The following is a 22,856-nucleotide window of genomic DNA, read 5'->3' on the forward strand; positions in this document are numbered from 1 at the left end:
TTAACAGAAGACTGACTATGCAAGCTAATGAAAGAAATTTCCAACACTTTATGTAAAGAGGAAAATAAAAGCATTATTTCCAGTGCCTAGATAACCTGTTTAAACTGGGACTGAAATTACTTAAGTTTTTTTCCTGAGGTTACATGATACAACACATAGAATAGAAAATTTTCCATAGAATGAGGGAATACTCATTATTTTAAATTAAGTCAGGCAACAAGGCAGGCCAAAATATGACCTAAGTGCACTTGCCCAGATTCTAAAGTTGAATAAAAATGCCCTCAAATTCATTGTTTAGGGGTTATTTCCAAGTTAGCAGTTTCATATTTTCCTTTCAAGTGTGTAACTCATTATATCAAAACCCAGGACTTTGCAGGACACCCTGATGGACTGATGCAATTATTCAGTGCCTTCCACAAGGATGGAATCCTGTGTAAAACCGTTTGAACAACAAATGCAGGAACAAAAATAGTACTGATTAATATCAGAAGTTTAAAAGTTACACATAGTTCTTTAATTATATTCCAGTTCCTGCAATACCATAGATGGGCAGTAGCAAGATATCAAGTAAGTGCAATAATAAATATATCCCTTTTTCTTTGTGTTATTTCTTGTTACATGAATATTAAAAACAAAGCAAAAAAAAAATGGTTTAAAGTGATGACAGAAACATTCACGCCAAATATTGTAACTTTCAGTTTTTGACTGGTAATTTTTTCTACCTTGTGTACAAATGTTGAGCGTAGCATCTGCAAGTCCCCCACAGTCTGTTTTCTCAACCACTTCCCCACAGAAGCCACTTTGCAGATTTTCACTGACATGAGTAGATTTTTCTTCAGACCCAGAAAGCCTGAAGGACCAGACCTGTCATCTGCTCAGAAACACCATTTGGTTTTTCATTTATAGGAATAAACTGTGACGTGAAATTACTGGGAGACAAATCCATACCTCTGTGGTGGCCCTTCAGTTGCTCACTGCAGGCTCAGAGGATGGAGCGAAGGTTGGGAAACTTGTGTCTTTTCCACATTTCTCGGGCACAGAGCAAAGAGATGTGAGGATTTTGTTTTCTACACAAATGTGTCAACCAACAAAGAAGGGAATGAATACAGATTTAATATTCTTCTGGTGTAAGCTCACCACAGACCCTTCTCCTCCTCTGCTGATCAACACAACTGGTCTTAGGTTCTCATCTCTAAAGAGAGAGAGAAAAAAAATAAAAGTACAAAGTTGTACCTGCAATAATCTTTAAATTGATTTCAGTGTCTTACTCACAGCATCAGGTTTTAATTTGTTTCTGCACTTACTTTGAAATTAAGTGCTAACCAAATTACTTGACAGTGAATTTTGACACAACATTCCCTGCAAAATCCATTGTAATTCAGTTTGTTCTTCATGAAGACCATAAATTAGTATTTACATCATTTTTGGGGGGAACAAGGAGCAATGCTTTTAATAATCAACATTCTTTCTTTCACACTTTTGGAGTGCAAAAGTACACGTAGTAACAGCCACAGAACAGCAGGAGCTTTATTCAGAGTGGTGGTGGTGAACCAACTTACATTTGTTTCTCACAGTTACAAGCAGTGCAGATTGCAGGTGTTTGCACTGACATTTTCTTAATATGAAAATATACTTCCAAGCAAATATGTGCTATCAGGCATCTTTAGCAGTCACTCTCTCCATTTTATTTCACATTTAAACACATGGGTGCAGGGAAAGAAAACATAATCGAGCCATATTAGCAGTCATTTTAAAAATGTCTTTAGATGATGAGGATGTTCTTTGACATTTCCTAGAAGAGCTCGCTCAGTAGCAGAAGCGAGCAGTGCTGTTCACAGCTGGCTTCTCGCTCTGCTCCTGTTTCCTTCTCCTTGCACACCTTCAGCTCAGCCCCACGGCAGCGATTCTTCACACCGGCCCAGCCAGCCAGAATTCTCTCTTTGTTTTCCAGCACACAGCCTGTCTCTGCCACAGCCACCTCATTCCCACACGGATCAGATCCAGGTCTCAGGCGGCTCTAAACAGCGACGATGTGTTCCTGCTCCAATTCCACACACAGCACTCTGCTTCAGACGTGCTGTCACGCAGGAAGCCTAAGAGGAAGTTAGCAGTTTATGACAAAATTTTACTGTTATCTCAAAGCACTAACAAGTCGTGAATTTTCACCCAGTTTTACATTACGTATCATCATTAAAATGCAGTAGCATTTAGTGCAGCGACGTATTTTTTTAAGTATTAGCCCATGCAGCCTTACAGTGTGAGCAAAGCTGATCACACAACTACCTGTGTGAGCAGAATTTTAAGTACAATTCTTTGCAAAATGTGTCCCTTGGCAGTGTAACCCTAGATTTTTCTTTACTGGAAGATACTATGATCAAATTATTATTTTTTGCTCTTTGCTGTACTTATCACATCTTGCCATCTGTCTTGTCTTCCACATCTGTCTTGTATCCTAGTTCCTACTACATCCATTTACTATCTGTCTTGCTGGCCCCATTTGCCCTTAATCTACATTTTCATTCCCTTCATGCTGCTTGCATGCCTTTGCTTATGTTCTAGCACTACCTCCTCCTCTAACTAAGAGGATCTCAAGTGTGTTTAAATCATTCTTGAGCATCCCTCTCCTTTTCTCTGAAACTGGGCTTGTTTATCTAGAAAAGACTGCCTTTGCTGTCCTGTCATTTGAATTATTTTTCGTAACTATGTTTAACATAGAGCACATTTTAAGGAATCAAATAGAAATCCAGCTTTTGATGCAATGGCAGGTTTTGTTTTTAATTTGTACCTACAGACACATCTGTAAACCTCTCCCTCACAAAATCAGCTGGCAGAAGAAAACAGCTCTCCTTAGTGCTATTGCTTTTAAGATCCTTTTCCATAATGGAGTTGTAGCAGATTTTTTTTTCACAGAGACACAGCAGCATTTTTGCTATAAAGAGACCTTTATTAGATTGGGGGGAAGAGAAACTTTGCCTGGTACACGATTTGGAGATCTCAGTGCTCCTTTCACAAGAATAGAAGATGATAACCAATGAAGTGACCTTTGAGGGACTCCAGAACTGTGTACACCTCTTATTTTACGTTAATCTAATAAAAGTGCAGCTGCTTCTACATTCAGCTGCTGAGTTCAGTTGACAAGGACTACATTTGCCAATAAATCATTTTCTAACCTCTTTTGATACCAATTCCTTTGTATCAAGGATAGGTTTCTGAAAAAGCAAAAGCAAAGAACTCTCCTGGGAAGATTTCTCAGTGACAAGTACCAGATACAATGGATCCCAAATGCTGACGGGCACTTATGAGTACCTGTAACTATGTAGTATTCTCATAGTAACAAACCTCCCAAGACTGTGTTGGCTGAGAAGATGACACATTATTTGATGTACAAGCTGGAGCAGGGGAAGCTGAGTCTTTGTTGCTCTTGCTCTCCCATGTGTGGCCCAAGCAGGTCACTCTGGGCCTCTTTCCTGTCCTGCTCCCCACCTGCTTTGCTTCCAAGTTCTTCAGAGTGAAAAATGTGCCCACCAAAGCAAGGCACTGTTATTATTGGAGAGCTGTGTTCTCTTCTACAGTGTTACTGAGTAATTCAGTGTTTTGTGTACAAGATATAATTCTTAGCAAATTGTACAAGGTTAGAGTTGCACAGCCGCCACATTTTAATGCCCAGCTTCCTGGGCTCTTCATCCCAAAGTGATGCCAGAAGGTGGCAATTATGGTGGCATTTGGGACATTTATCACCACTGCTAACATTTCACCGTTGTGTATTACCAATGATCGCAGAACTCCCGCATGAGCAATTCACCTGGTGTTTTTTTGAATCTGACACCGTTTTTTTCTCCTAAATTTGGAATGAGAAGTGAGATTTCTTTAATTCGTAGTAGTGTTTGCTTGGTTTGTAAGTTTTATCATGTCGCATACATGGGAGTATCACCCAAGTTTGTAAAGAGAGACTTTTTATAAGGGCATGGAGAGCCAGGACAGAGGGAATGGCTTCACACTCATAGACAGAAGGTTTAGATGGATATTAGGAAAACAATTATCCACAGTGAGGTGATGGGGCCCTGGCAAAGGGTTCCCAGAGAAACTGTGGCTGCCCCTGGATCCCTAGAAGTGCCTGAGGTCAGGTTGGACACTGGGGCTTGGAGCACTCTGGGATAGTGGAAGGTGTCCCTCCCCATGGCAGAGGGCTGCAATCTGATATCTTCAAGGTTCCTTCCAACCCAAACCATTCTGTGATTCTCTAAGGATCATACATACAGCCCTTGATCAGGTTACTTCAACCTTCTTCATCTACCTATATAAAAAAGCTATCACATTAGGCTTCATCCAGGAGTCTTGCAAACCCTAGCATATCACAAACTTCAAATAAAAATATCTGTAATTGTCATTATTGCTGATTACTTTACTTGGTCTTGTAATGTCACTCACGCAGTCCATTCGTGGAACGTCCATTTAATTGACCCAAACTCAAGGCTGTTAAATGGAATGACTTTCTGAAGAAGAGCCTGTAATTAAAAGTTCGTTGGTGTTTTATATTTAGAACAACATAAACATGCTGTCATCTCATCAGTCAGCTCAGTATAAATATGCTTTTCATGTAAGGTTTAATGTTTGGCATTGTGCTGCCTCCCTTGCTGACCAAGGAGTACTTTTACATGCATTACATGCCACATTCATTGCACACTCATTATATAAAAATAAATTTTTCTTAAAAAAATTAAATATTTACATTCCTTTGAAGGTTTAATACCAGATATCCCTAATGGCTGCATTTTCTCATTTCTGCATTTTATAGTAATTGCTTCGCTCACCATGTACTCTTTGGTGATTTTCCAATTAATTGCCAACCCGTCTGACCACCTTTACTCTGTGTTTTATTTCTGGCTTATAAAAGAAATTTAGCAGCTGTTAAGAACATCATGGTAATGTTTTTGACTGCTTATGAATCTGAAAATGCTAGGCAGACATTAATTAAGTCACATAATGGTATTTAACAGACACCACTATGATTGATGGGATTACTTTGTGCACTGTATATGTGTAGGCAATACAAAGCACAGTTTCATGGAGATTCCCGAGCCTGGGTTTCACTGCTAAAGTCCACTTAGGGATTAATAGAAAATTTAACTCATAACATCAACAATATGACACAGTACCCAAAACCTGTGACAGAAATTAAATGGCAGCCTGAAAAATGTTAAATGGTACAAAAAGCTACAAACATTAAATGGTACAAAAAGCTACAAATATTAAATAGTACAAAAAGCTGTGCATTCCACTCATTCTTCATATGCTTTGCATGTACAGACTTTATTGAGGGTGTAAAGATATTTTTCTCTTCAAAAACCAGGAATTAAGATAAGGAAGGGCATGCCTTCCTGAAGAAAATAATAATAATAATGAAAATAATAATAATAAATAAATAATAAAAAAACAAACCCAAAAAATATAAAACTGAAGAGAAAATGTTACCAAAAAAAAAAAAAAAAAAAAAAAAAAAAAAGAGCTCAGCTGTATTGGCTCTGTTTGGTAGGGTTTCACTTGAGGCTCTAATCGCAGGAAGAAGATTTGTTCTAAATTGTTTGCATTTGCTTCTGAATATCTTGAAATTTGCTTGTTAAGTGTTCAGGTGGAGGAAAAAGCCTTCTCAGGTGCAAAAAGAAGTAATGCTGTGCAGTCAGTGGAAAGAAACATTCAAACAATTATACACCCTACTGCTCCAAGTCATATTAAAACAATCTATAAGCTAATTCAATGCTAACACAATGTCTCATAAATGGTAAACGGGCCGGATGAACACCCCGGCTGAGCAAGCTGGATGAACAACCTCCCAAGTCAAGAAATGCAGTATCATTGCAGTGTTCAACAAGGTTTTAACTGCCAGTTACACTTTATACCTGCTGCATTTAATCTTTGTTGCCAGCACAGATTTGCTTCCAGAGCGTGTGAAGGCAAACCAATAACAAGCAAGCAAGATTCTGAAGTCTGATGATCTTTTCCTTTTCCTATTTCATTCCTATATTTTCTCATATAAGCTGGCCAGTAAAAGATAATCAAAGACCTCTATTAAAATAGATGCTTGAAACAGTTCCAGGATGAGTCTAACCCCTGCTCCCTTCTCCCTTACTCTACAAACTCCTCCCACAATTTATGTCTGATCCTTCAAGGTGAATAATGGTAAACCAGTTTTTTGAACTTCCTAACTTGTTGTTGTTGTTGTTGCTTTTTACCTCTTTCCTGTGATAAAAAATTGTTGGAGCTAATCATCATAAGCACATTATCCACTTTTAGAATAAATACAGGAATTTTACTGCAATTCTCTAAAAGAACTGATGGGGAACCTAAATTTGAAGATGATGCTTAATGCCACCTTGTAGGTTTAGTAATGAGCACTTACAGATCTGATTGAAAATTCAGCTGGCTGCCTAGCCCCTGAGATAACCTTAAATTAATAAAACTTCCAAATACTTTTTTTCTTCTTAATTATTCATGATATTTCTATTTGATGAAAAAAGTAAAGCAAAGCCAACTGTGAAGATAAAGGTAAACAGAATTCTGAATGCTATAAATGCAAGGAACATCACTAAAGGTTCCCCAGTTTGCAGATGAGGTGACAGCTTCATCTTTCATACCCTGGAGTATCAGTAGGATCAGCTGCACGATTCATCAGCTGGGATATATGAAGAGAAATACTTGCAATAATGCTCCTGGTGATTCTTACATTACATTCATAGCCTTATTGTCTTTAAAAATAAAGGTTACTCTAGATCTGACAATCTCCAGATAGGATAAATATTTTAAAATATTGAAAAAATAAATAAAAGTAAATTTAGAAGAATGTTTGAACAGTAGAAGAAACTTTCAACTACTTCATATTGCTTTTTAAAAGCCAAAGTAAGTTCATTTAGCTCCTTTTCCCCCACCAAAAAAAAAAACCCCAACTTATTTTAGGTCTGGAGTATGTCTTGAAAAGCCAAGACAAGAAAAGACTGCCCAAAAAGACAAGGTGGCACATACCATCTGTCATGCATCCCCAAATGTTAATTACTTACGAGTAAGATTTAAGATCAAAATGGAAATGATCTTCAAAGTGTAACTGAAGAGCCATGGCTGCAATTCAGCTCTCTGTATGTCTTGATCCTCTTTTTCTCACACTTCAATTGAAGTATGACACTTGGACCTTTCACAGAATATATATTGCAGCACACATTACTAATCTAGTACAAACTTCTGCAGCACTAAAGGGCAATATCTATTTGGAATGGCTGTTACAGGAAGTTTCGTATTTATAGAAAATTCAGATTGTAATTAGAGATCTTTAAATAGGCTTTTCCCCACCACTTTTGGTACTATGCAAAAAGAAAGAACAGTGAATTTCTTCATATTCCATTGATATTTTTTAACCTACAGAATGGCAGGGGTAGAGGAAAGGAAGACAAAACTGTTGATCTAATTTTGCACCTCTACACGTGAAATGTTGGATACAAAGCAGCTCAGTAATTTTGATTCCAAACTACATCGAAAACTGAACAAAGTCTATTCTTTTACCCTTAAGATATAAAATAATTTTTTTTGTAATAACTTCTGTTCACTGAAGATTTTGCCCTGAGAGGAACAAAAGCAGTACAAAAATACCTAATCTTCAGGGGTTTCTATACCTTACAAGGGAAAATTCCTGCACAGAGAATAATCACTTGAAAAGAACTTATTTACTTAGCCCTCAGGTAGAAAAGAGTTTATGCACACACAGAAAATCCAGATAGTGTCTTAAGCAGAATCTTGGATATCTAACACACAACCTCTATTCATCGCTTTAAAACTGAGTAACAGCTCTAAAATCGCTGTTTGCCAGCATCTCTGGGGGAGGAGCTGAAGCTAAGCACAGCTATAAAATGCTTCCCAAAAAGACTAATAACATTTTGCGATGTAAGAATGGAAATCCTAATATTCGGCTTTTCTTCGAATAACAGTTTCTTTGTGTCCTTTGCTCAGAGAAGGCGAAGTGGCTGTTCAAAGCCCCTTGTTTTGCTGAGGAATGTTTTTGTTGTTACTGCCCCGCAGTGGCTCATTGGAATATGTATGCAGGGTGGTTGTTTTTTTCTGCCTGAGCAGGCATTTGGAGACGGGGAGGGTTGCCAGGGAATCTTTTATTTTCACTCAGCCTGCCTTGCAAATGATCTACAGTTACAGGCAAATACAGCTATAATCCAAGAGCACGTTTTCTTTCACCTCCTTATTACAGAGCTAATTTATTCCTTTGCCTCAATGTATAGACTATATTTTCTACTTACTGATGGTTCCTTAGATTGGATGAAATGGAAAGATTTAGTAGATAAATGGGGGACTGATTCGGAGAACAGGCGTTTCATTGAGTGCTCCCAGTGACAGTGAATCCTGCAGTATGCCATGAATGGCAAAAACCTCAATGAGTGTAGATACACATCCGTGTGTGGAAATAATCTTTTCTCACACACTGATCCTCTGTACACACTTTCATTTAACATGACTTATTCTGAGAGCAAAACCGAAACTATCTTACATTGTAAATAAAAGTTGTTCTGTATATTTAAGATGTGAATTTAGCAACCAGGAACTCCTTTTTAGGTTAGTGGTCTGAGCATTTCACTACTGTTATGATCTGGCACAGTGAGCACATTGCACAGTGACCCAGATTCTCCCTGTGCTCTGTGGCTCTGGACTGCTCTGCCAGCGTCATCCATCTCCCAGAGCAAAGGGGAGCTCCAGTCACACATTCTCAGGCCAATGCAACTCTTTGCTGGGACTGTAATCAGAGAAAGGAAGGGTCACACTGGAGAATTCCAGTGCCAGCTCAGCCTCCTGGCCCCCTTAGCCATGGACATGGTACCTCAGTTCTGACACTGGCCTTTGTGCACAGCAGGAGCAGCAGCACTGTGAGAGTGTAAGAATAAAATTACTTTTCTTTGACTATTTTTTCTAACAATTCTTGCCTGTTTGAGTTTAGATACACTTAGTTCTGTAGTCAAATACATTTTCAAATTACTATCAGATTAAAAGAGCAAAAAGTATTCTGGAATTCACAATTGCTTTCAGTCAGTGAAGCAGGGAGAATGTTACAAAATACAAAGTCACCCTTCAGTCTGACCTTGATTTGCAATCTACAATTTAGTGAATCTCACATCACGTCAGATGTTCACTGGGTTAAAAAGATCAGTGAGCTTACCTGCCAGTACATATGTAGCTTATCTCTTTGTTTGGAGTTCAGCTTGTCAGCACACTAGTGATCTGTGCTCCATCTGCACACGGAAGCAGAAATATTCCCTAATACATAGGCTAGCACTGCCCTGTAGTTCCTGTTTCAGCTGAGGAATGTTTATGGGGCTGAGCATACTGGTGCTGTCATCCTAATTTTCCTACATTGTTATTGTACCAGCACAAAGTTCTTGCAGTGTGTGGTTTAAAATGCTGGCTGCTCAGCAAATGAGCTAGTGCATGCAGCATTGTAATAACACAGAAATCTGCATGTTGAATTTCAATTATGCTTTCAAGCTTTCGAAATAGAATGCTTACACTTTCTTTTCAACATGCAATGAAATGTTAGTTGGTTGTTTGGTTTTCTCCTTTCTCTACAAGCATCAGCACGGCAGGGCACTAGAGAGTTTCCTTCCATGTAAGTGATTGTTTACTTCAGCTCCCGTGCCCTGTGGAAAGCCTGCCTAGTGAGTGACCATGTTAGAAAAGAGGCTCACTCTGTTTTCAAATCAGTTAATGCATTATATCCCTCTTATGAAAGAGAGGAAATTAATTCTGTGAAATGCTTTTTACCTTCCTGTGTTTAAATAGCCAGTGCAGTAATGTATTTTGGGGTTGGTGCAAAGTAGAAGGGTGCCCAGCCATGAGATTTATTTCCAGGAATTTGTCACTGGTGCCTGCAGTCAGCACATGTAAGGGACCAGCTGCTAAGGACAGGAAATAAGAATATTATTTCTTGAAACTGAGGTTTGCAACTCACTAGCAATCATCTTTTTTTATTCTGGGAAGCGTTTGGATTAACCACTCTCTGCCAGGCTGGGTTTCATGGTCACTCTCATAGTGCCAAAAGAGCATCTTTAATGACTTTAATAGAACATAAAGTGGAAATAGTGCAAGGCTGGATTCAGCCAAGATGGCAAGGAAGAACTGGGAAGGGTTTATACTATAGCAGAGCATTCACAAAACATGGTCAGTGTGAATTTAACACTGGAGTGTTGTAAAGGAGCTCTCACAGCTTAAGAAATGCAGAGGTCACCAAGCAGGAAGGTCGGTACACCTTAATGGGAATAATGTGCAGAAATACAGCAACAAAACCTAAAATACAATCGTGTTAGAATGGCTGAATACAATTGTACCAGCCCAGTTTGAAAGGCAGAGTTAATCTGCCCAGCTGCAAATCTTTTTGATGAAGCCACATTGCTTGAGGGAACTCTGCATTCTGCTGCACTGGTCTGTGGAGAAAAGTCCATGATCTCCCAGGTCAAGCTAAGTTGGGTTAAGGTAATGGCATCTCCCTCACCATGAGGAAAATTGCAGGCTGGAACAGGAAAGTGCTTTTAAAGTTAGAGATAATAGAAAAAGAACAATTCCAGGTTTGAAAAGGGTGTAAAATAAGAAACATAGGATGCTCATTTCCCTTCTGTAAGAGTTGAATACTTCATGGTTCTTCAAGGTAATGGACAAAGAAACAATGAGAACCAAAATTCTCATTAACAATAATCAAAGAGAAGAATGAACTTGTAAACTCTGAATAACTACTTCATAAACTTCATTTACAGAGAGGTGCAATTTAAAGCCACTATTAGTTTACAGAACAACATAGGCTCAAAATGAAGCTCCAGCATATAAAAATCTAAGAAAATAGAAAGAAATTCCATGTATCCATGATAGTTGTACATTGGTCATAGTACCTATAGTTGGTGTCCATGGTGGCAGTGAAACAAGAGGTGGAGGAAAAAGCGAAAGAAGTAAGATTTTAACTTTCTTCCTGTGCAACATAAATTAAAAATGTGAGTACTATATGACAAGAAAGGTTCTAAAGTACATTTCAGGGGCCCTAGTGACAGAACTAACCACTCTTGCTCTGTTTTTCAGTTTAGCACAATGTCACTGAAGTCCCTGGAGGTGAACAGCTTCATAACCCACAGAAAGTTCCAGGACTGTCTCGGTTTACGCATGCATGCCCTCCCCCTGCTTTTAGAAAACAAGAAAATCAAGAGGAAAAATTTGGATTTTTCATAACTACTGAATCCAGCAGTAGTCTTAAAACACTGAAATAGTATAAGACATGTATTTATCATGTTTTAATAATTAATCCATTGACACAGCTACAATGATGATAAGGGGAAAGGAACTGCTCCCCATTATCACAAGATAGTACCACCAAAATTAAAACTGCATTGTGACAAAGCCTCTTCTTACAGCCAAGAAGACAATCACAATGCAGAGATCACAACCACAATGACTTGAATTATTATCCCATATTTTCAAGTAGAAGTTGGCTTCTCAATCTACATGGGTGTTAAAACAAATGACAGAAGGAGCTGTTTTGGTAGCAGCCAGATTTTAAGATGAAGTGACAATGGAGAAGACTCCAAAGTAAAAAAAAAAAAACAAAAAACAAAAACAAAACAGTCTACCCAGTAGCAGGAGGGGAAGAACAGGACCTGGTCCCCTTTGAATACACTGTGACAACAGAGTTGCTTACAGCAAAGCGCGAGAGGACATCACTGCTCCTTTGCTGTGTAAGCTTCTCACTTCTCAAACTGTGCATTTCCAGAGAGACTTCTTTGCTATAAATACCAAAACAAGGGAAAATAACCCTCAAAGAGGAACAGATATTAACGATACAGCAGTATGTTTTGTGATTCTTCACTAACATGCTAATTTTTGTTGATCTCATTCAAGTATAACTTCCAGCAACAGACTGTGCAACACTCCACTGAGAAACTTTACCCTTTACTTTTTTTTTTTTTTTTTTGGTCAGAGATAAAATTGACTCCAGTAGTACTTTTTTGGTGTCCTTGCTATTCTAGCAACATGAAGCTGCTTGAAATTTACTCCCTGCTAAGGCAAATGTAGCTCTGTAGAACCAGATGAAGCAACTAGTGCTGGTGACTCTCATCTGAAGTTTTCTTCTGAGGCACAGCTCTGGCTTTGTACATCTGTGAGTAATATAGACAAGCATCTTCCAATCCAGTATTTAAAATTATTGAGGCTAAGATAACTGTCTGTGAGGACACAGTATTTGTATGGCTAGTTCTTATATGTTCCACCAGCAAGAGATATGTTAAAACAAATGGGAGCACTGAACAAGACTAATTCAGGCTCATTTGTTTTTGTCACTCATACATGTATGTGTCACTGGTTAGTGATTAATTTTTGAGGAAATAACTGGTAAATATCAGTCCAAATTACTGGAGGAAGTAGTGGATAGACAGGAGGAGAGCAATTTCTCATGTATTACAGGGTTGTAAAAGCAAGTTAATGTTAGGGGGATTTTGAGCACTGGAACACAGAATGTCACAAATAGGGTAATACTTGGTTTTGCCTTATAAGTAGGCAAATACTAAAAGCGTTCTAGAAATCTATCAAATAACTAGAGGAAACTTAAAACTAGTCTGAAAAAAACCACTCAGCCTTGCTTTCATTTCCTATTAGTCATTGTGAGAACTGTCTTCCAAGATACTGAAGGTATTATCATGGTTGACTACGTTACACTTAAAACCCTCAGGGCAGCACTACACTTACCTGTGCATAACCTGCAATCAAGTATGAAAAATAAATATTAAGGCACATTTTGGAATCCCTAAGGCCTTGTTTGAGTGGCTTATGCTGTCGACTTTGGTTTATATCATGTTTTAAATTTGGCAGACATATCAACAGCAACGGATACTTTATTTTCAGTTCAGACAAACCATTTTGTTTAACTATGGCTGGAAAAAAACCTGAACTGCATAGCAGTACTGATTGCAGGTTGAGCTTTTTTGCCTTCATAGAGCAATGTGAAACTTTTTTTTTCAGGTCTAGCATAGACCAGAGCCTCTGCTCTTCATATACAACATGGTACAAACAAATGATTAGAAGCAGAAGTGGAGAAAGTAAATTGCTTTTGCCTTTTTATATAGTGACCCGTGGCTGTGGTCAGGAGAAAACAATATTCTCTAAAGAGATCTACAGTCTGTTTCTCTGTTTTACATACTGAAAGTGTGCAGAGCACTGTGGGAATTGTAAAACAAGGCAATATGTAGTTAAAATAAAGTTAGACAGTGCCATAATGTATATGCTCAGGTGGTAATCATCAATCTGGCATTTACTGCTGCCATGCCTGTGTGGTTTTTCATTAGGACACAACTGCCCACAGTGTAGCTGGAAACCTGGATAGCTCTGGCTTGCATTAAAAGATAACTCCTGAGAACCTGAGGGAGGTTTTACTGAGATCAGCTTCTGGCCTTACTCTTCTTACGCCCAGTAAGTCTGACACATAACAGACATTCCTATTATCAGTGTAGGATAAGATTTAGGCTTGATCTCATTTAAATTTTATCAGCATGGCTGTTGATCAGCTGCTGTTATTCACACATCTCTCCCAGTCCTAGAGTTATCTCTTTAACTGCTGTTGTACTGATGCCAGGGTATGCCAGTAGAAACATTTTATACCTGTGTAATTGGATCTACACTAAAGCGATTGAAATAATGATAAAGCCAAAAGCTGGTCTTGTCTGTGCAGGGCATTTTATGACAGAAATCTGTCTCTATAGGCAGGGGTTCAGGCTACAAGGGACTACAGGAGCATTGCATGGAGGCACAGCATCAGCTAATCCGTGGCAGCTCCTCCCCCTGTGCCCAGCCCCAGGAGACACAGGACAGCAGAGCGTTGCCAGGGTTAAGGTGATGAAGTCACCAGGCCCTTACCAAGGGCAGAGGGCACTGACTTGGCCACCTGCTCGGGTTAGATGATGGATTAACTTGTTAAGCTTCAATAACTTGTGAGTGACTCTGAGTCCCCTCTTTATGTATCCAGCAATTCCGGTCACCGTGTGGAAATGCTGTGAAGGAAGAGCAGCTTTTTTCTAGTTGGCCTTACCCTGCCTTTTCATTTATTCGAGGCACACAAAGAAAACTTATCAAGACCATGGCAGTGACTTTTGTTCAGCAGCTCTCTTCTCTACAAAATTAATGTAAATAATACAAAACATAAAAATTTATTCCTGACAAGGAATCCAAAATACATGTTCAAGATAGCAAAAGTTCAGTGACTGAAATAGTGGTGCTCAGAACAAATACAGTAATAAAGATCTCAGCTACCTGGAGGAGACAGGCACCCTAACACCTAACCCTAACCCTGAGCTCTTTATTTGATGCTCTTGATAATGATAATGATAATAACAATGAAGATGAGGATAAATATCTCTGGATTATTTGAAAAGTTTATTCATGCAAATTACCTTTGGAACTGAAGCCAAGGGAATTTTTCAGGGTTGTGCTCAAGATTCCTTCTTGGCGTGGACACAGAGCCTGGCTTCTGCCTAATCAGAACATAAAAATATTCTTCCTTTCAAATTATGAAAAATATGTTATATATATTATTGGATATCTATTATTTTATACTATTGAATAAAATTATTTTCCTTCAATGATATAAAACTAATATTATGCATAAACATAAATAAATTTATAAATATTCCGGTGTACTTAGATTAATGAAATTTCACAGTATAACACAAAGGGTGATTTTGGTTCATGAGTTTACATGCTATACAAAAATGAAAATATCGTCGAAAATGTTAATGACTTAATTTGTAATCATACCCTGAAAGGCGTGATCTTGAAAAGTCATTTGTTCCTATATGACTTCAAAATGCTTCCAGAGAACACAAGGAAGAATAGTAACAAAAAAACTTAGCAGCATGTAACGCAAAATGTTTGCAGAAGTATGTTCTCTAGGATTCTATGCTTTAAATGCATAAAGATTTATTGGACTTAGGCCATGTATGGGATTAATACTTTTTTTGCCAGACCCTTGATTTCTAATTTCTTTGCCAAACAATTTTGAACAGCAGTGATGATTTATCCTGGCCCTCCGTAGTTCTGTTTTCATTTTTTAGTTCAGTTTCAGAGGACGTTCATGAAATTTAGGGTGCTTTCATGCCCAAGTTTTGCAATTTATACTGATACAGTTAAAATGTCAAAACATAATATTAATTGATTAATATTAGTTTTAAAACAGTTATAAGAGTTCAGGAGGTTGAAATCTCACTCACATAAATCCTCCTTGCACCAGGCCAACTACAGCTTTTATTACCATTACCAAAGCCATAACTGCCATAGCAGTGCAACCAATTATATCTATTTTTAAACTGAATATTTAAGCCACTAAGGAAAATGTCACCTGTATATTTTTGGTCTCATGTTCTTTTCAAATAACAGGCATAAGTAACCATCTTTTGAAGCAAGCTCTGCCTCACCACTAAGTACCACAAGTACAAAGTTGCTTGCTTCTTTAAATTATATTTATTATGACACTCTGGAATGGAGTACACACTAATTTCACTGGATTAAATGGAAATTTGAGACCTCTAGGCTATTTTCAGAGCTGCACTATGAAAAGTAATGACCATGTGCTGCAAAAAAAACGACAAAATATTTTGTTGTCAATTGTCTTACTATACATCAAACACATTATCTGAAAACCGTCATGGTCCAGTTTGGTGTATTATTTCTTTCTATTTCAATATTACTAGGAGTAAGCATAAGAACAATATTTAATCTGCTTCGGTTTTCCCTTCAAATTCTTCAGTCTGAGAAAATTAAGTGAGCTAACAACTTGGTTTTGACATGGAAATGGTTTAGGACAGCAAACATAATTTTTTGCCCCAACAGGGATTTTCTTTCTTTAGCAACAAGAAAAAGGCTATATAAAACTTTAATAAAATGAATTCTCTTCTACTGAATTCTAAACTCAAAAGCAAAGGAGACTTAGGCTAAGCTGAATTAGACACAAGTGCAGTAAGTCTCGACAAAACTGACCGACCAATGTACTTTAAGCTGCCTTTTACTTTTTTCTCTCGCTATTTGCTCTAAAATTCCTATGAGTATATAACCAGCATTGCCCTTTTTTGCTTTCTGACACTAATTGAGAGTGATATCTTAATTTGAAGCCTTCTGAGGGCGGTTTCCCTGGGCGCTCCGTTGAGGTTGGTACGCGAGACCACGACTCGCGCCAGGCGGCTTTGCAAGGTTAAAGCAGCCTCCCAAATAATCAGCAACCAGGCAGCAAAATTAAGCTGTAGCGATGAAAAATATGCGTGTTTTGTTGTTGGTGGTGGTGGTGTTGGGGGTGGTATTTTCCCCCCGCACAACGTTACAAAGAACCTTTTTTTGGGTAATTTTTCAGCTGCGGAGCCGTCGGGGGCCGGGCGGGAGTAGCGCTGCCTGGGGCGCCCTCTAGCGGCGCCGCTGCGGGAAATGCAGCCGGCTCCGGAACCGGCCCCGGATCCTCCCGGAGAGACGCTGCGCACCCGAAATAAAGGTTTTAGAATGCCTGAGGGATTACCAGCGCATTAAACAGCTTTGGTGAGCACCGAGGTAAGATACTGTAGGGGAAACAGCGTTTAGCGAAATGGGTAAAGCATCTTCTGATGCGAGGAGCATCATTCCTCCCTTCTGTTCCATTAAGAGAACCCTGACGAGCCACAGTCAACGACTGTTAACAACAGCTGTAATTTTGATGAAAAAACCCCCATACCTACATGAATTCTAGACTTCGACTGGCAAGAAAAAAAAAAAAAAACAAAAACCCCAAACTCTTCCAGGAAGTAGACTTCAGAGTGCACACGTACCAGCCAAAGCTGAACTGAGTGAACACAGTGCCCCACGATGTCAACCCAAACCCAGGTAGGACTGACACCCTGGCCTGTGCTGAGACCTCGGTGCTCCTGTCAACAAACCACTCCATGACCCTGCTGTGGAAGGAAGGTCTGGAATGTTACACAATCTTTGAAAACCTTAATACTGAACATTTTGCTGTCTAAATTGAAGGAAAGGAATCCCCATGCTGGTGCCATGCATTTCTGCATAACTCTATTGTTCAAAACAATCCCAAGCATTTTTATATGAACAACTTCACTCACTGCTGAGGTACAGCAATCCCTGGAATGGGAATTACTAAGCCCTTGGCAACATTACACTGCTGGAAGCATCCAGGACCATTCTCTGCTATTACTTTGCCCCTGCAGCAGATTTTTGTTCAGCAAGTTCTGTCTTGTGCTTATATTGAATGAATAAAGTTCTTGATGGGGGCCAGGTAAGTGTTCTGTCTCAGAAACTCTGTTTTGCAAAGCAATTCTTCCATTCCCTGTCCCATGAGTGAATCAGTTCTTCAAAGTTAGGGTGAAAAAATTGTGAGACTATGGACAAGAGTTCCTCTGTTTCTCTGGTGAGCAGTTTTGGTACTTGGATTACAGAGCATGGAAAGCCAGGGAACATAATATCCTGCAAATCATGCATTAGATTGATCTCCCTTTGGCATTATATGGCCACCAATATCATTGGTATTAAGGTGATGCCCGAAAGGATCCCAAAACATATCCTGTTACAAAAGAGTAATGCTCTTCCCTTTTGCAGAATATACTCATTATGTTAAGGAGTCCAGGTCTGATGATGATGATTTAAAAGCCCCTATTTCAACAGGTCTTTGCTCTCTCAGTGAGACAATACAAGGAGATCTAGGCATGCAACATACTCAAAATCAATTCCATTTTTGAATGTGAAAATTTTTGAGCTATATCAAAAAATAACTGCAAATGGTTTTATTCAAACATAATCTGAGCAATATTTAAAATATTTCTATTACTGACATACTAATTTTCACAATAAATAAAAACTTGGCAGGTACAGGAAGTAAAAGTCTTAGCAAAAGCCAGATTGAAGAGAGAAGCCTGGTAGAAAACAAAGAGGGGTCTTCCAATATCCAGATTAGTATCTGATTTGCTGCACCCCTGTTCTCCAGCTACAGGTATGGCCAGAGTAGGTTTCTCCCTACTTTGTTATTGCCCTGCACAGTCACAAGGAGAAAAATTCTTGGAATGGTCACTTCTGTCATTTCTCCAGAAGAAACAGCTCTTTTCCACCCTGGTGGTCATAAATTCAAAATCTCAGTCATGACTCTAGCTGATTATTCTTTTGTTGCACACACAATTCAGCTGAAAGGACAATGAATAAAGACATACATATTTAAGGTCAACCAATATTTGGAGCCCTGTAATTAATTTTAGGTAGTATTTAACAATATTTATATGTTAAAATAGGTTAAACGAGCCACTAAAGGAAGGAGGGAGAGAAAAAAAAAAAAAAAAAAAAAAAAAAAGATGTGACTTTTCTTGCTAGTAAGTAAAATATTCTGCAAAATATCCTGAAGGTTTATTTTTTCTTTTACAGGAAATCACTTGTAATTGCATTATGTTGGAAGGAAAATTATTTTTATTGTGGCAGGTAACAGAATAGCCTTTTAGTATCTTTTGTTTGGAATATTTGAATAGATATGCAATCCTGTTAGTGTGCATCATTCTGAAATTTATAGGTTTCCAGTAGAAGCTAATTTAAAATAATGAAAAAAATATTGTTTATTCTAGCATTTTTGCATGTCTAGACTGCTTCTTAAACACAAGCTGTGCTGTAAAGTACAGCTAAAGACACAATATATTTCAGCTTTCTTAGTTTGTTTCCATTTTGCAAGACATAAATCCCCAGACACTCTTAAAGATGCAAAGAACAGCACAGTGCAACTTGTTACGTTTACAAAATGTATTTAAATGAACAGTTTCTGCAGATTCCTATTACTCAGTTTGCTACTATCAAGGACAGGTATTTCATTAATTTCTAGCTGGAAGATTCAGTCTGATTTTGATCTTATTTGAGTAATTTTAAGCTGCCACCTGTATTGTCATGGATCTCATTGCTGCTGGCTCCAACAGGGAGCTGGGACCACGAGTTCCCCCTGTCCTGCCTGGCACAGCCCCTGCCAAAGCCCTGCCCTTTGGGTGTGCAGGCAGCAACTCTCAAAGCAGAGCATAAAAGCATAAAAATTAATGTGTTTTATACATAATTCATGGCATTTAAAAAAACATTGTTACTTGACAGCTGAGTTGATAATAAAATTAGTTTGTTCTACCTCCTGCTGTTAAGTATGAGACTTCCAGAGCTGTGTGTTTTAATGGTCCTGGCAACACCTCTGTGAGATGATAACCACCACTGGTGCCTGGCTCTCCCTCAAAAATCTGTGCATTTAGAAATTGAGACCCTTCTAAAAATAATGCAGTCTAAACTTCCTCCCTATCAGCAATAGGTGTATAATGTCTCCAGTCCTGGGATGAGAGGAGTAGGGTGCATACAGACATATGACAATTGTTCATCTTGATTTGTGGCTGCAGGGTTTCTTTTCTTATACATCTGTGTCATTTCTAGTTGTTGTTGTATATGATATAAAGTGATTTGACCTGATGTTATGCCTGTTTCTTGGCCAGAAAGGAATATTTTCACAAATAATTTAGAAAAAAGAAGATCAGCAACTGTAATTACAGAGCACTGCAAAGGGCTGGACTCTGAGAGACCCAGGCCCACTGTTCGTGTTATTAGCAAATCCAAATACAGGATCAACTGGCACTGATGGAGCATGGTGCAAGGGAGATAAACATTTCCCACAGAAAGGCAAAACTTGTGACTTTCCATTATTGAGAAACAGAAGTAAAATCTGGGCTAGTGCTTAAAAACTCGATTGGGATTTACTTTACGTTTCCACTAAATGAGGATGAGGAAAAAAGGAGAAAAAGAAACTGTTGCTCATGTAAGTATATGGAGAATAAAAGTCACATTTGGGACTGAGGCAAAATCCTAGCACAAGTTGTGGTATGATGTGCTTGCAATTTGTTTGCTGAGTTTTTCTGTTGTTCTGACAGCAAACAAGAAACAAAGCAGAACTCTGTGAGGCCTTCAGGAGAGAGACCTCCAACCCTGTCAGGCTGGTGAAAGTAGTTCCTTTTTGTTCCCTGCACCAGTCTCCACACAGCCCCCATCCCCAGGACTGAAGGGAAGGATTCTGTCTCTTATTTTCTTGCATAGAGACATGAAAGTGAATTACAATCTTTCTTTGCAGCTGTCATCATGTGGCCTCTCAATGACTTATCTGGCGACCAAAGTAAGGCTACTCAAGCAATATATTTTACGTGACCTTTGCAAAAATGCTGAGAATTCGTCCTACAGGCAGTGCATTTCTATTAACAGGCTTTTCCATGACTGTAAAGCCAGGAGTTGTGTAATATCTATGAGACTCTTAATGTTTTGAGAAGTTCATAAAAAAACCTCTGGCATCTGTGGGAAGAAACAGCACAATAATTGCAATCAGGGGAAGGCAGGGACAGCCCCTGCTCTGCAAGAAAACAGCTCCCTGCAAGGCACCCGGCCCCAAAATCTCAGGGACCTGCTAGGACACAAATTGCTCTTAATCAGCCACGGTGCTTACAGCATCCTGAGGAATGAGCTGAAGGTGCTCTATGGAAACCATAGTTCTGAGAGTTTGTCTGTTAAGTGCAAGTTTTAGAAAGGAAGCAAGCTTGACCTTCACAGTATGCAAAACTTTGGCTCTGGTCCTAGCTCTTTTCACATGTGAATAGTTCCTGTGGGGCCTCTTCATGTGCTCAGAGTAACAAACAATTTCAGGATTTAGACCTTGATCTGAACCAAGGGTAGCAGCAATACCTTCTGATGAACAGAAGTATTTTGTTCATAGCATTTTCTGCACGGACAGTTAGACTGACTCAAACTTGTTAGTTTTGTGATGTAGCTGCTCTGGTTTGTAAAGGGTTCTTGCCTTTTTCCAGGGTTTCTCACCAATATCTGCTAAATAAGCCACCTACTCCTAACTTTTTTTTTTTTTTTTTCTTTTTTTTTAGTGAAATAAATTTTTTAATAAATTTGATTCCTGGCTATGCATTTCAAGCACAGTTGAGGCAGAATGCTAGATCCATTGTTGCTTAGACACCCCTTGGAAAGCTGGACAGGTCATCCCTCCCAGGACATGCCCCTCACTTTCCTTTCTGAACTGGCTGCTGCTACAGCAGTTGATCACTCTTGCACAGGACAAGTCATCCTGAAGGTGATTTGTGTCCAAGCAATCCACAGAAATTCCTTCCCCAAATGCCTCTTCTTAGGTGTAAAATACAGGTGTCCATTATGGACTTTGCTATTTTAGAAATCCTCTGTAACAGCAGCTCAGTGAAATGGGTGCTAACAGGATTGATAGCCAGTCCTCATCTCTATGCCACCATCGTGATAAACCAAACAGATAGAGCTGTGCTCTGCTGCTTATTTTTTTATCTTTTTGTAGTTTCTGTCTATTCCATCTTATTACAAAATGTTCAGGAATGTCGATAAATAAGTTTCACTGACTGGTAGGTGTTACTCTCAGTAGCTTGGTGAACACCAGCCAGGACACGAACTGCAATTTGTGGGTAATGTTCTGTTTGTACATAACGAGGCACCTCTGGCATCTGTATGTATGTGGGACAAAAGCAATGAAGTCATAACTTCACTAAATTCACAGAATTTAGCACCCAGTAGAGTAAAATACAATGGGCATTTGCTTAGAGTCATGCTGAAATACGATATGGAAATATGACCTAGAAGAAAAGGCATTTCATCTGTTTTGGAGTATTTCAGCATGGTTAATGGCCATGCAATTGTTCATTTCGAGTCCATACTCAAAGAATCTCATTGAATATATGAGTTAACAGGTAAGATGGAGACAATTCACTGAATGGCTGGGGATTTTCAGAAGCTGGTTTTAGAACTTGCTCATCTTCTCACTTATATACCTTTATTTCAGAGAAATTCTGGCATTTAAACTATATTTAGCGATAAAAGTGAGGCATCACCTACATCTCGCTACAGTGAAGAAGGTAAAATAAGGCTTTCACAGACATTTTCATACTATTTTTAAAGAAGAACACATGAAAAATGTGTGCTGTTAGGGTAAGTGCAATGTCTTCTCTTCATCACAAGAGTTTAAAACTGTCTTGTCACCCAAGTACAGAAAAAATGCTCAATTATTTACAAATAATTATTGTGTTCACTGAGAAGTGCCTACTGCAGGCATCAGGCAAAATCCTGCAAATAATACAAGATACTCAAATTATTACAATCGACACCACGAATTAACTATTAATTAAACTGTATTTTCACGCAAGCTGAACTCACCACCACCACCACCTCACCGTGCCAGCACTATCCCTGATCACAGACTGAACTGACTCCACTCCGGCTGCATCGCCCCGGGCGGCGCCCCGGGCGGCGCCCCGACCGCAGCGCTGCCCGTCCCGGGGACCGTCCGGCTCGGGCGGGACAGCCCGGCCCACGGACACCGGAGCCCGCCCGGGGCCACCCGAGGCCGGCGCTGCTCCCTCGGCAGCGCGTCCCCGCCGGCGGCTGCGGCACCAGCCCCGGTCCCCGTCCTGGTCTCCCGCTGCCCCGAGCTCCGGCCGTAGAGAGGAGCCGCCGAAACGTGCGGGACACTCGCCCCACCCCGCGCCTCGGACACCCGACACCCCCGAGCCCGGGCACCCGGCATCCGCTGAACCCGAGCACCCAACACCCCCGGGCACCCAGCCCCGCCGCCGGGCAGGTCCCGCTGAGCCCCGGGCTCTGTCCCCGCCGCTCGGAGCCTTCCCGCGGTGCCCGTTCCGCCGGCAGCGGGAGCGGCGGGGCCGGCGGCTCCATCCCGGGCGCGGCGGGGGCGGCCGGAGCGGGCACGGCCGCACTGACGGCGGGGCCGGGGGCGGCAGCTCCTCCGC

General features: G+C 39.8%; 1 long non-coding RNA gene across 1 annotated transcript in view; it reads left to right on the forward strand.

Annotated features, from left to right (window-relative positions):
• Positions 1–22,856, forward strand: part of LOC310922796 — a 410,148-nt gene that overhangs the window by 49,548 nt on the left and 337,744 nt on the right. The gene's annotated exons all lie outside the window — the stretch shown is intronic.

This window comes from Zosterops lateralis (assembly GCF_965231275.1).
Source record: "Zosterops lateralis genome assembly, chromosome: Z".
NCBI classification, from domain to species: Eukaryota; Metazoa; Chordata; class Aves; order Passeriformes; family Zosteropidae; genus Zosterops; species Zosterops lateralis.